Genomic DNA, 11,789 nt, shown 5'->3' on the forward strand with positions numbered 1-11,789 from the left:
AATACTTTTTATTAAAACAGATTCTCAATTACAAAATGCTGTTATTCAACATAATCACCATCATTAGGTATTCCTTTTCAGGACTACCTATATATGTGTAGGTAGTGCATACACTATAATTTAAGCCATTTTAATACAGTTTTCTTATATTCTGGTGGAGCTTGAGTGATTCTAGTCAAACATACCCTTGATTTGTGAAGTTTACACAATGGATATGCTTTTGACAGACAAAAAAGTTGGCTCAGAAAAACAAGGTAGTTCAACATTTCGAATAGTAACAATTCCCTATCCCTACAGGATGACCATGGCGTTTGTCCACAGGGCCTCCACTCTCCTCCATCCTCTGAGATTTTTTTATTTTTTTTCTTAGAATCAGCATACCACATTCCCTAAATGTTTGCTAACAGCAAAGGCTGCAGGTCACATTACTTACAGAACTACCATTAAATGGATTATCCACCACACTCCACTCTGGAGTTTTACCTTCTTTCAAGAAGCACACATTTCAATAGGTTACCTCAGGTAAATATTCCATGGATGCCTATGTTAGACGGTTATGCAAGTATTATCAATATGCAGTGGTTATCTAAAATCCTACTATAGCTGCTGTACATGATCAACTGGTGCAATTTAAGACAACTCAGAGTATAACAACTGACCTCCAGATTTGCTCCAGTGGATCACTATTGTTCTGTAGGCTGAGTATTTTATCTACTTAAGCTAAGGCCCTTACTTTGGACCCTAAGACATCCCAAATGGCTCTAGCCACCTACTCCTCAGTAAATAAATCCTGGCCTACAGAGCATCTACTGAGTAGGGGCTTGATTCAGCAATTAATAACTATATAATAAGTAGGGCCTGCTATGATGATATAGAATGACTGAGATAATTACACAGGGTCAGTACATATGGCATGATCTTCTGAAGAACCATGACCTTCTAGAATTAGAGGTCAGGTAGAACAGAGGACAGATTTAGAACCGCAGACAAGGGTCAAGAGATCTGTGCTCAGAAAGTTCACTGTTTCACAAAAATCTGTTCTGAGTATCAGTTACTGATTCGGAGACAGTTCAACTGGCTACATGGTTTTTAATTAAGAAATCTCATGTTTAAGTATGTCCAAATTTTGCACCAAATGTCTAATTTTGCATCTGGATTGCTGCAGGCCCATCCCCCCCCATCAATATAAGCTGGCGGATAAAAGGAGAGAGCACAGCCCTACGGAAAATAACTTGGGGGTACTGATGGATGGCAAGCTGGCCATGAGCCAGCAACATATCTTCTGAGCCCATAAAGCAAATTAAAGCCCATTAAACCACACCAAAGAAGAATGGCCAGCAGGTCAAGGGAGGTAATCCTGCCCCATTGTTCCATGTTGGTGAGACTTTACCTGGAGTACTGTGTCCAGATGTGGAGTTCTCAGTACAGTAGAGACATGGACCTGTTGGAACATGTCCATAGGAAGGCAACAAAAAGGATCCAAGGAATGGATCACTTTGGCAGCACATATACTAAAATTGGAATGATACAGAGAAGATTAGCATGGCCCCTGTGCATGGATGACACGCAAATTTGTGAAGCGTTCCATATTTTTGGGGGGCAGTGATGAAATTGCTCAGAAAAGCCTACACACAATGAAAACAGATTTCAGGGGTTTAGGACGTTTAGTTCAAGGAACAGGATCTTCTGCTCTATACCTTCAGGGGCAGTGAGGGACTCAGAGCGGGATCAGAAAGCACAGGCGATGAATAATTGAGGAGGCTGGTGTCGAGCCAGAAACTTTGGGTTCTTTCAACATGGGGCAGTTTACTTGGCCCCTGGCCTGTTGTCTGTGGAACCCACCTATCTCAAAGGGGGCAATGAATACTAGTGCAGGAACTAGCGGGGCTTATTGAAAGAGCTTTAAACTAGCTATGAAGGGGGAAGGGGACAAAACAGGCCTCTCAAGAAATGAGCCTAGGGGAACAATGCTTAAGCAGGGGATGAGGCAGATGACTCGTCTGAAATGTGTCTATACCAATGCACGCAGCATGAGCAACAAGCAGGAGGAGCTAGAAGCGATTGTGAGCCAGGCTAATTATGACCTTGTTGCTATTTCTGAAACATGGTGGGACCTCTCCCATGACTGGAGTGCTGTGATAGATGGCTACAAGCTCTTCAGAAGGGGTAGATGAGGAAAGAAGGGTGGAAGTGTGGCCCTCTATATTAAAGACTGTTTCCAGGTTGAAGAGCTTGGGGTTGGGAATGATAGAGTGAGTGTCTATGGGTAAGGATCAGGGGGAAGGCCTGTAGGGGCAGCATCTTGGTGGGGGTCTGTTACAGACTGCCTAATCAGGATGAAGAGCTGGATGAGGCATTCTATGAGCAGCTTGCGGAAGTCACACGATCGCCAGCACTTGTTCTGATGGGAGACTTCAACTTCCCTGATATATGTTGGAAATATAATATAGCGCAGAGGAAGCAGTCCAGGAGTTTTCTAGACTGCATGGAAGATAGTTTCCTTATGCAACTGGTAGGAGAGCCTATGAGGGGTGGTGTCCTGCTGGACCTGGTCTTCACTAACAGAGAAGGACTGGTGGGAGAAGTGAAGGTTGGGGACGATCTTGGGCAGAGTGACCACAGAATTGCAGAATTCTCCATTCTTGGAGATGCCAAAAGAGTGAGCAGCAAAACTACCTTCTTGAACTTTCAGAGGGCGGATTTTGATCTGTTCAGGGAGCTTGTAGTACGGGTCCCTTGGGAGTCGCTTCTCAAGAGTAAAGGAGCCCAGGAAGCCTGGATGCTTCTCAAGATGGAAATCTTAAAGGCACAAGAACAGGCTGTTCCTGAGTGCCGTAAAGCGAGTCGTAGGGGAAGACGACCAGTGTGGATGAGCCGGGAATTATTGATGAGACTCAGGGAGAAAAAGAAAGTCTACGTCCTCTGGAAGAAGGGACACGCTACTTGGACAGATTACAAAGAAGTAGCTAAGATATGCAGGGAGGAAGTTAGGAAGGCAAAAGCCCAACTTGAACTCAGGTTGGCCACTGCAGTAAAAGACAAGCAGAAATGGCTTCCGATCAGAAGAAACATTTAGAAAAAAAAAATAATAATCAATAAAGGTAGTGAAGCACTGGAACAGGTTGACCACAGGGGTGGCGGTGGATGTCCCGTCTCCAGAGACATTCAAGGTCAGGTCGTACCAGGCTCTGAGCAACCTGATCTATCTGAGATACCCTTGTTCATTGCAGAGAAATGGACTTAGTGACCTTAAAAGGTCCCTTCTAACTCAAACAATTGTGATTCTATATATGACTAGTAATATTATGCTGCTAAATAAAGGGTATATTCTTTTTCTTGATGACTGGCCTGAGGAATATCTAACGAGACTTCAGGGCATTGGGGTGATCAGTTGATGATGCAGGAGCACAAGTGGTGTTTTGTTCTGTCCCTCAGTGTTAGTGAGGGATACTGAAAGAATCAGGAAAACCCATCTCATAAATAAAAGGCTCAGAAGTTGGTGCAATTGCAAGAGTTTTTATGTATGTATGTATGTATGTATGTATGTATGTATGTATGTATTTATAAACATGGGGAGGTTTACTCAGTGCCTGACCTCATAACTGCTGGTCTCACCTGAATTAAATTTGAAACCAAAATTATACCAAAATATTTTATGTGTACTTTAGGAACATCTAATAAATATATCATATGCATGTTTTTCATTCAAAACACACTGCAACAATTTGCAGCTTTCAGAAGATACTGAAAGAATAATCTTGAATTTGTACCAGGCTTTTTTTATTATTAGGTTTAATGACATTTATAAAATGCAACACTTTAATTTATGGTGCATTCAGTTCAGTTAGATAAATTATAATTAGTGGGCTATCTTGTTTACATTAGGTCAAAATCAGCATGTTGAGACTATTAATAGGCAATTTGTTCACACAATTATTATTATCATACACCTCACAGGAAAATAAAATTTGGTTATTACGACGTGTCTATTTGTAGGATGGTTTGTAAAATTAAATTTCAATAGCTATTTCAGTACAACTCAGATAATACACAGATCAGCTACACTCAAATTAATTAGAATATTTATTGTAGTACCTAATGCTGAATGTGGTTACTATGACCCCAGTCAGTGTCAGCTTTCAATTTGGACTAATACAGCACAAAATTTATTTTAAGTGCATTTCTTTACAACGACCACCCTACTGCCTTTATTCCCCCTACTTTCCTTATTTCTTATGGACACTTCACTAACATGATTCTGCTAACAGATTTTTCATCTTATAGGTTTTTAATACTTCAAACTGTATGGTTTCTGGAAAACTAAAAAACTTTTAAGTTTTGTAAATTGTTTTCAAAAGAACAACTCTCAGGGTTAGAATGGAAAGTTACACAAGGTTTTAATAGTGCCACCTACAGTTATTTTATCTAGAACCCTATTCTGATAACCTACGTTATCAGAATAAACTCCCTGAGAGAACTTTAAAAGCTCATGGAGGAGGTGGTCAGAGAAACTGGATTGCAAAAAGTATGTACTTAGATGGTATGATCTCTTCTTCATCTTCATCTTTCATCTTCCTCTAATAGCTGTTAGAGGACACAAATAATTTAAACATCATGTTTTCTTTATTTGTTCATAGTAGCCATTTATGTGCATACAAATCGTATGCTATTAAGAGTAAGTAGTTATCTAGACCCTTCAAAATATTAAATGATTGTTCCTGCCTTACTAATGTACAACATTAAATTGTCATCATGAATAGGATAATATGTGATCAGAAGTTTATTCTCAAATAAACTCAAGAATGTTGCATTCTGGAATGAATGACTGACAGGTAGGGTGAATTTCGCTTCTACACTAGAGCTTAATATTAGTACTTTTTGCCTTAAACCATTAGCCACTGCTATTTTTTTGTTTGTTTGTTTTTAAGGTTGTCCAGTGACATGGAAAGTATTGTGATTTATTTTTTTTTTTCAGTCATAGTAATAAATTGTAAGCAATGGGAACTGAAGCGGAAAACAAAGTACATTGGGATTATATAATCACTGATAAAAAGTAGCAAAATCAGCACCAAAAGAAGGACATTTGTGTTATCTGAATCATGAAGTATATAAATATGTATAAATTTATGTGCACAAAATACAGTGAGTCACAATGAGACCATGAGAAAAATTCTTGAAGGCTTCCAGGAATCATGGTCTATCCTTACTCAATTTAAATAAGATTTAGATTTAAAGCAACTGTACTGATGAGAATCAGCATTGTGGGTTTTGGTTGCTTTTTTTCAGGGGGAAAGTGTTTGGCTTCTGTGTATTTTGTTGCTCTTTGAGTTTGCTTGTTTCAACCAATAATGCAAAAATCTTAGGCAAACTAATCTGTTCAATTGTCTTTCTGTAAAAATAAATTATCCAGTAATTAACATTTATTATACCCACAGTTCAGTGTGATTACAAAATTAGTAGCCAGGTGAAGCAAATTTAAAATTTTGTTTGTTTTCTACTAAATTCTTATTCTTGATATCTACAATAACTGAAATGATGATTAGTAATGTTCAGATTTGTTGTTGAAAAGAATATTTTCCTGATCCTTAATAACTATTGCTATTTTCTGTTATCTATCTAATACATAATGGCCAAAACATATACTCATACAAATAATAAAATACTTTAATAATTCACTATTTAAAAAAAAAACAAAACATTTTTACCTTCAAATACTTGAGCATAATTTTCCAATTTTATCTACCTCAAATACTTTGCTGTCAGTCTTCAAAAAGTTTCCTTGACCTTTCAAATATTTCTGTGCAAAATAATATAAAATTGCCATAACATTATGATGAACAAATATAATACATACATGCAATTTTTCCTTTCAATTATTTCACATTTTAATTAGTGTGATAAACCAAATGTTTTTAAATAAATATATGTATGAACAAACACCCAATGGATGATTACTAAAACCTATTTGAAGAAAATAGAAGTCTGAGAAGAAAATAAGAATACATTGGAAAATTAATAACAACCTTTTTACATGATTAAATTATTCACAATTTGATGTAACTTGATTAAACCATTTGAGATTTGATACAACCTGATAAAATTTATTTATAATTTCTCTTAAAAATATATTTATTGGTTGTTTTTTTTTTTTCTTTTTTTTTTTTCCTAATTTCTAGGTATTCTGCAGAAAAAGTTAAAGCATAAAACCAAAGAATTAGGTTCACAATAAATTGCTACATTAAGCTTAAAAAAAAAAAAAAGGGAATGATAAGGGCATCTGAGTAAAGTGCAGGATTGTAGTGATTGAATCTATTTGTGTAGCATCTCCCAGTGATAAACAAACTGATAATCAGGATAATCAGGATAGTGAGCACACAGTGAACTAGCTTTACAAAGAGAAGAAAGAAAAAAAGAAAGTATATCTTTTAGATGTACTAACAGAAAAAGAATGATTGCAAATATTCATAAAGTGTATTAATAGTTTAGATCTTGTCTAGCTGTAAAGATGTCAGTGAATAATTTAACTTTAATAATAAGAAAAAAAATTACCTGGATATATTTAACTAAGAACATTTTCATCGAATCATAGAAACCATGACCTAACCATACTACCCTAACTAACAACCCTCCACAATTTATGCCCCTGAGCACCACAACCAAATGTTTTTTAAACACATCCAGGGATGGTGACTCAACTACTTCCCTGGGGAGTCTATTCCGGTGCTTAACAACCCCTTTCTGTAAAGAAGTGTTTCCTGATATCCAATCTACACTTACTCTGGCACAACTTGAGGCCATTTCCCTTCATCCTGCCACTTGTCACCAGTGAGAAGAGACCAACTCTTGCTGTAATCACCTTCAGGTATTGGAAGATAGCAATAAGGTCTCCCCTCAGCCTCCTTTTCCCCAGACTAAACAGTCCCAGTTTCTTCAGTCACTCCTCGTAGGGCATATTCTCCATGCCCTTCACTAGTCTTGTTGCCTTTCTTTGGACCTGCTCCAGTACTACAACATACTTTCTGTACTGAGGTGCCCAAAACTGAGCAGAATACTCAAGGTGGGGCCTCACCAGTGTCAAGTACAGGGGCAGGATTACTTCCTTAGTCCTGCTCACCACACCATTCCTGGTACAAGCCAGGATGCCATTGACCTTCTTGGCCACCTGGGAACAATGCTGGCTCATATTCAGGCGACTGTCCATCAGTACATCAAGGTTCCTTTCCATCAGGCAGTTTTCCAGCCACTCCTCCCCAAGACTAAAGGGCTGCCTGGGGTTGTTGTGACCAAAATGTAGGACCTAACCCAACACTTTGCCCTACTGAAACTCATACATTTAACCTTAGCCCAATGATCCAGCCTATCTAGGCCCCTCTGTAATGCCCCTCTTCCCTAAGGTAGATCAAAACTCCTTCCCAACTTGGTGTCGTCTGCAAACTTACTGAGGGTGCACTCAATGCCCTCATCAAGATAGTTAATAAAGATAATGAATAGAAATACTGAGCCCTGGGGGACACTGCTTGACTGCTTGTGACTGGCTGCCAACTAAATTTAACTCCACTGACCACCACTCTTTGGGCCCGGCCATCCAGCCAGTGTTTCACCCAGTGGAGCATACGCCCATTCAAACCATGGGCAGCCAGCTTCTCCACAAGAATGTTGTGCGGGACAGTGTCAAAGGCTTTACTGAAGTCCAGGTAGACCACATCGACAATCTTATCCTCATTCACTAAGCGGCTCACCTTGTCATAGAATGAATGTTTGTCAGACAGGATCTACCATTTGTAAAAATGCTGACCGAGCCTGATCCCCTGGTTGACCTTTAATTGGTCCATGATGGCTCCTGAGATTATCGGTTCAGTAACCTTCCCTGGCACTGAAGTGAGACGGACAGGTCTGTAGCTACCAGGATCATCTTTCTGGCCCTTTTTGAAGATGGGCGTCACATTTGCCAGTCTCCAGTCTGCTGGGACATCATCAGTTAGCCAGGACTGCTGTATTTTATCTGAGATTTTACTGTCCTTGCCTTTTTTTTACATGATAGTATAGCATAGTGAGATAGACTAGTCACTCCACAATTTCTATTTAGAAAACTGTTGTATCCTGCTTTGCTTTGTCCATGTTTTCTGGAATCAATCACAATTCTTGCTAAGATAAACTTGACTGCCAAGCACTACGCAATATGCAATAAAACTATACGTTGCAGTGTATCATCACACAAAATAAGTGTTTTCTAGTACATATTAGAAAGGCAATATAATATTTCTGTGGTCTTAGTCATCTCAGAAAAAAAAATATATATAATCATAACCCTTCTGAGCCTTACTGTATGACTCAATTCAAATTAACTGAATAAAAAAAAAATTGTAATTTGATTCTTCATAATACTTGTTTGTACAATTGAGTTACAATAAGAGATGCAGACTGTGTCTAAAGAGTAGTCTAGATTGCTTAATGAAAATGAAGATGTGTCACTCTAGTTTGCTGTGTACATAACTGAATCAGCTTTTGAGTTCAGTTATTCATCACAAATTGTTCTTCTTCGGCTGTCTTTTTCAAAAAGAGCAAACTAAACAGACCATTGTTAAATGCGTTTTGTTTGTTAGTTAGTAAAGTACATAAAGTACACTAAAAATAAACAAAAATAGCATGTAGGTGGTTTTACTGTTAGATTTGAAAGAGTAAGAATTCCCACCAGTTACAGAAGAGGTGAAATTCAGCCTTAGTACTGAGGCTACCTGGACACCGCTATTCTGTTGTCTGACACTTAAATTCATGTTACCGATTTTTGAGAAGACATAGTCATTAAACAATTATTGAACTGGAGTGGGACTTATACCTTTCCAGATGTCTGATGCCCAAGACTACATGAGGAATGCCAGCATATTCAGGTTGGTGATTGCTCCTCTCTACTCAGCATTGGTCAGGCCTCATCTGGCTCCCCAGTACAAGGAAGAAAGGGGCGAGCTGGAGAGAACCTAGAACAGGGGAATGAAGGTGATGAAGGAACTGGAACTCCTTTCCTGTGAGAAAAGGCTGGGTCTATTCAGCTGGCAAAAGGGATGGTTCACAGAGAATCACAGATTCACGAAATGTCAGGGATTGGAAAGGACCTCAAAAGATCATCTAGTCCAATCCTGCTGATGGAGTAGGAACACTTAGGTTAGGTCACACAGGAACAGTTCCAGGCAGGTTTTGGACGTACCCAGAGAAGGAGACCCCACAGCCTTTCTGGGCAGCCTGATCCAGTGTTCTGTTACCCTTATTGTTAAGAAATTTCTTTCTTATACTTATGTGGAACCTCATATGTTCCAGCTTGCACTCACTGCTTCCTGTCCCATCATTGGATGTCACTGAGAAGAGCCAGGCTTCATCCTTGCATGGAGGATCACATGAGTGTTATGCAAATACCTGAAGGGAGAGTGTGATAAAGACAGAGCCAAGCTCTTGTCAGTGGTTCCCAGTGCCAGGTCAAGAGATAATGGAAGCAAAATGAAACATAGGAAATTCCATCTGAACACCAAGAAGCATTACTTCTAGGCATCTTCCTACTTTCTGTTCCAGAGCTTCTCTTAAAGTTGCTACAGAAATGTAAGCACATACAGAAATTACACATTAGATTAATTATTTCCACATTCTCCACATTTTATTTGTATTTAATCCTGTAAAGAAGTCTCTCTGATGTAACGCCATTTTGGAAGTAAAGCAGCTTTTATTACCTACCAGTGATTTCTGGTACTTAAATAAAGTTGTTACTCCACATTTAAGTAAGATAAAGCAAAGGAGACCTGAGAAAATATATCTCAAATTCCATGCCTGAGATACAAAGTTGGAAAGAAAGCAAACAAAAAAGGGGGTAAAATGCCATAAAAGATATCTAGGGAACTGTATGTATATCTTGCTTGGGAAAGTTCATTCTTTACTGTCATTCATTACTTCCCACTGGCATCCAGATGTTCAGCCACTCCCAGGAAAGCGTTGTTCATTACATGTAATGGCTTCTTGGGAAGACAAATACCATCATGCTGTGTAAGCACAACCCCACAACAACTAAACATTAGAATTCTATCATCATTATTTTCATCTAAAATCCAGAACACATCACCATATAAGCCTCTATATGGAAAATGAACTCCATTCCAGACCAAACTATGACATTATCTCAGAGTCAAAAAAAAAAGGAAAAGAGTTGGTATCTTGTGTTAACTGGAATTTCACATATTTTTATTTGTGCCCATTGCTGTTTTTTGTCTTTAACTGGGAACTACTAAAAAGCAGCTGGCTTCTACTTCTTCATTTCTTCAGAAAATATATTCATTCATTTTAATAAGATCTTCTGTGAGAATTCTCCAGGACGTACAGGCTATCAACTTTTTCTCCTACAAGACGTACTTTAGTCCTTTAATCATTTCATTGGCTTTTTGATGGACTTGCTTGTAAGTCCATCAAAGAAGTGGACACAGTACTTCAGGTGTGGCCCCAACTCTACAGAGACTACAGAGAAAAAAAATCCTTTGACCTGTTGGCAATGAAACAGATCTTTTTCAGAATATGGAATAAGTCAATTAATATTAACTGGAGCTCTTGTACATCAATTAGTAAAAAATATCATTCATTAACATGCGTTGATGATTGAGAAAAACTCACTACTCACACGTCAAACTCTCCCTGGCGAACTAATTGACATTATACATGCTTTTCATGAGTTGGACCAGCTGCCTAAAGAGATATCTGTAGCATTTTCATACACTGGTGTGAAAAGGAGGTGGACAAAGATATCCTCAGAATGTAGGTGAATATATGTTTTGGGGTACTGTGAGACTCTAAAGTGCAACTAGAGCAAGACTGATTAGTAGTCAACAAGTACAGGACTTTATCACGAGACACTACAAGATGAACCAAACTGCAGAGGGACCTAAATAAATTGGAGCATTAGGCCTGAAGTGGAAGCTGAATGACAGGAAGTTCAAGAAAGCAGAATGCCAGATTCTGCATCTGGATTGAAATAATCCCGGACACAGACTGGGAGATAGATAACACTAGAGAACAGCTCAGCAGCAAGTGATCTGTGGATGCTATTTGACAACAGGCTTAACATGAGTCAGCAGTGTGCTCTAGCAGCCTAAAGGGCAAAATCATGTTTTGGAATGCATTAAACTTAGCACAATCACATGGTCAAAAAAAGTGAAGAAGTGATTCTCCTGGTACACTTAGTGTTGGTGCAACCTCACCTTTATTACTGTGTGCATTTCTGAGCTCCCCATATTAAAAGCATATTAATGTTCTGGAAAGCATCCAGAGAAGGGCAAGAAGGCTGGTAAAAGGGCTGAAAAACACGTCCTGTATGGAGAGGATGAAGACGTGGGCTGTGTAGTCTAGAAGAGGAGAGGTAGCAGAGAGAGAGGTTCTGGTCTCTTCTTCCTGGTAAGGACAGATAGGAATCGAACAAAGCTATCATGAAAAAAAGGATATTTATTGTGAGGATTGTCAAACACTTGAATAGGCTTCTTAGAGAGGTGGTTGCTGTCCCATGCCCATCATTGTTCAAGAGGTATTTGGAAAATGCCTCCAGCAGTATGCTTTATTTAGACAGCAGTGAAGAGTTCAGGCGGTTGCACTCAGACACACAGTCTTTGAAGTTATGAAGATCCCTTCCAACTCTCTTTTCTTCTCTCTCTTTCCTTTCCTACCCTTGACTTTTTTCCTTTTTCTTTTTCCCATCCTCTTCTCCTCCACATCTTTGTCCCTTCTTCTACCCCTTTCCATAGCTACAGATCAGTAAGGCCATGGTT

The 11,789-nt window shown here is 38.8% G+C and overlaps 1 non-coding gene across 1 annotated transcript; it reads left to right on the forward strand.

Moving 5' to 3' along the window:
- Positions 1–1,491: 1,491 nt before the first annotated feature.
- Positions 1,492–1,594, forward strand: LOC122178431. Its single transcript, XR_006178323.1, has one exon. It is a non-coding gene; the product is annotated as a U6 spliceosomal RNA (small nuclear RNA).
- The last annotated feature ends 10,195 nt before the right edge of the window (positions 1,595–11,789 follow it).

The sequence above is a fragment of the Lagopus leucura genome, unplaced genomic scaffold, assembly GCF_019238085.1.
Source record: "Lagopus leucura isolate 7727_CA_CO unplaced genomic scaffold, USGS_WTPT01 Super-Scaffold_100001, whole genome shotgun sequence".
Lineage (NCBI taxonomy): Eukaryota > Metazoa > Chordata > Aves > Galliformes > Phasianidae > Lagopus > Lagopus leucura.